The sequence below is a fragment of the Zea mays genome, chromosome 10, assembly GCF_902167145.1.
Source record: "Zea mays cultivar B73 chromosome 10, Zm-B73-REFERENCE-NAM-5.0, whole genome shotgun sequence".
Taxonomy (NCBI): domain Eukaryota; kingdom Viridiplantae; phylum Streptophyta; class Magnoliopsida; order Poales; family Poaceae; genus Zea; species Zea mays.
In genome coordinates, this window is record NC_050105.1 from 116,406,200 (window position 1) to 116,409,302 (window position 3,103).

The window sequence follows — 3,103 nt, forward strand, 5'->3', positions numbered from 1 at the left end:
TCTGCACATCTGTGACCAAACTGGTGGCATATAATAAAACATATGCCACGTCAGCTGCCACTGTACTAGCCACATCAGCGTTACGTCAGCGCTGACGTCAGCTGCCACGTCACTATCCACGTCAGCGCTGACGTCATACGCATCAGCACCATCCAAACGGCTGGTAATGACCAAACCACGGCTCTATCTGTGACGATACCTTACCGTCACAGCAACCAAACGACGTTAACAACGCCGTCAGTTTGCTCGGGCAGATGACGCATTATGACGGAAAAGTGTCTTCCTCTATGACCACAACTGATCGTCATAGCATGCATTCACTTCCATGACAACGCGACTTTCGTCACAGAATGTATACACATCGATGACGAAACTGAGTAGTCCGTCACAACACAACAAATGTGACGCAACCCCTATGACCAAATCGAACTCGTCACAAATTCGTCACAAACCTTACTCTGTGACGATATATACACATGCAGTGACGCAATACGAACGTCATCGATGATAAGATCTCTACTAGTGGACTTGTGTGCGTGTTGACACTCTGATTCTTGTGTCTTGTGTGTGTTGCTAATCCTCCCTTGCTCTGTGCTTCTTTGTGAATTTCAAGTGTAAGGGCGATAGGCTCCAAGTTGTGGAGATTCCTCGCAAACGGGATTGAGAAAAGCAAGCAAAACACCATGGTATTCAAGTGGGTCTTTGGACCGCTTGAGAGGGGTTGATTGCAACCCTCGTCCGTTGGGACGCCACAACGTGGAGTAGGCAAGCGTTGGTCTTGGCCGAACCACGGGATAACCACCGTGCCATCTCTGTGATTGATTTCTTGTGGTTATTGTGTTTTGTTGAGACTTCTCTCTAGCCACTTGGCAATTATTGTGCTAACACTTAACCAAGTTTTTGTGGCTTAAGTTTTGAAGTTTTACAGGATCACCTATTCACCCCCCCCCTCTAGGTGCTCTCAATTGGTATCAGAGCCGTTCTCTTCACAAAGGGACTAATCGCCCGAAGAGATGGATCCTAAGGGGAAGGGAATCGTGATCAACGACAAAGAGAAGGAGTCTTTCGTCAACGAGCCGAAGGATGACAAGCCTACCGACTCGGGCTCAGGCCATAGACGGAAAGATGGGAAGAAGAAGAAGACGAGGCGCATCAAGGAGATCGTCTACTACGGCGACAGCGATGAGTCTACTTCTTCCCAAAAGGACGACGACCACAATGACTACAAGAGAAGGAAACCGGTTAATTCGAACTTTTCTTTTGACTACTCTCGTATCCCGCAAAGTTCAAATTCACATTTGCTCTCCATTCCTCTCGGCAAGCCTCCACACTTTGATGGGGAGGACTACGGATTTTGGAGCCACAAAATGCGTAGTCACCTATTCTCTCTCCATCCTAGTATATGGGAGATTGTAGAGAGTGGAATGCACTTTGATAGTACGGATAGTCCCATGTTCATTAATGAGCAAATTCATAAGAATGCACAAGCTACTACTGTTCTTCTAGCTTCATTGTGCAGGGATGAATACCACAAAGTGAGCGGCTTGGATAACGCCAAGCAGATCTGGGACACCCTCAAGATTTCTCATGAGGGGAACGACGTCACCTTGCTCACCAAGATGGAGTTGGTGGAGGGCGAGCTTGGACGGTTCGCGATGATAAGGGGCGAGGAGCCAACCCAAACATACAACCGGCTCAAGACCCTTATCAACAAAATAAGGAGCTACAGAAGCACGCGATGGACGGATCACGACGTCGTCTGACTGATGCTAAGGTCCTTTACCGTTCTTGATCCTCATTTGGTGAATAATATTCGTGAGAATCCCAGGTACACCAAAATGTCGCCCGAAGAAGTCCTTGGAAAATTCATAAGCGGGCGAATGATGATCAAGGAGGCGAGGTACGTGGACGACGCATTGAATGGTCCAATCAACGAGCCTCAACCCCTTGCTCTCAAGGCAACAAGAAGCAAGGAGGCGCTACCTAGCAAGGTGGCACAAATTGAGGCAGCCGGACTTAATGATGAAGAGATGGCCCTCATCATCAAAAGATTCAAGATGGTGCTAAAGGGTCGCAAGGGACAGCCAAGCAAGACCAAAGCCAAGGGGAAGCGCTCATGCTTCAAATGCGGTAAGATTGGTCATTTTATTGCTAACTGTCCCGACAATGATAGTGATCAGGATCAAGGGAACAAGAGGGAGAAGAAGAACTATAAGAAGGCAAAGGGCGAGGCACATCTTGGCAAGGACTGGGATTCGGATTGCTCCTCGTCCGACTCCGACAATGAAGGACTCGCCGCCACCGCCTTCAAAAAGTCATCCCTCTTCCCCAACGAGCGTCACACATGCCTTATGGCAAGGGAGAAGAAGGTATGTACTCGAAACTCTACTTATGCTTCTTCAAGTGAGGACAAATCTAGTGATGAGGATGAAATAGATTATTCATGTTTATTTAAGGGCCTAGATAGAACCAAGGTAGATAAAATTAATGAATTGATTGATGCCTTGAATGATAAGAATAGGCTTTTAGAAAAACAAGAGGACTTGTTGTATGAAGAACATGACAAATTTGTAGAAGCACAAAAATCTCATGCCTTAGAAGTTAAGAGAAATGAAATGCTTTCTTGTGAATTATCTTCTTGCCATGAGACGATTTCTAGCTTAAGAGCATTAATGATGATTTGAATGCTAAGTTAGAAATAGCTAGTAAATCAACAACTTGTGTAGAAAATGTTGTTATTTGCAATAGATGTAAAGATTTTGATATTGATGCTTGTAGTGAACACATAGCTTCTATTGCAAAGTTAAATGATGAAATGGCTAGTCTTAATGCCCAACTTAAGGCTAGCAAAAGTGATTTTGATAAACTAAAATTTGCTAGGGATGCCTACACGATTGGTAGACACCCCTCAATTAAGGATGGGCTTGGCTTCAAGAGGGAAGCCAAGAACTTAACAAGCCATAAGGCTCCCATCTCCTCCAAGGAGAAAGGGAAGGCCCCTATGGCAAGTAGTACTAAAAAGAACCATGCTTTTATGTACCATGATAGAAGACAAGTCTCATAGGAGTTGTAATGCTTTTGATTCACATGCCTATGATTCTTA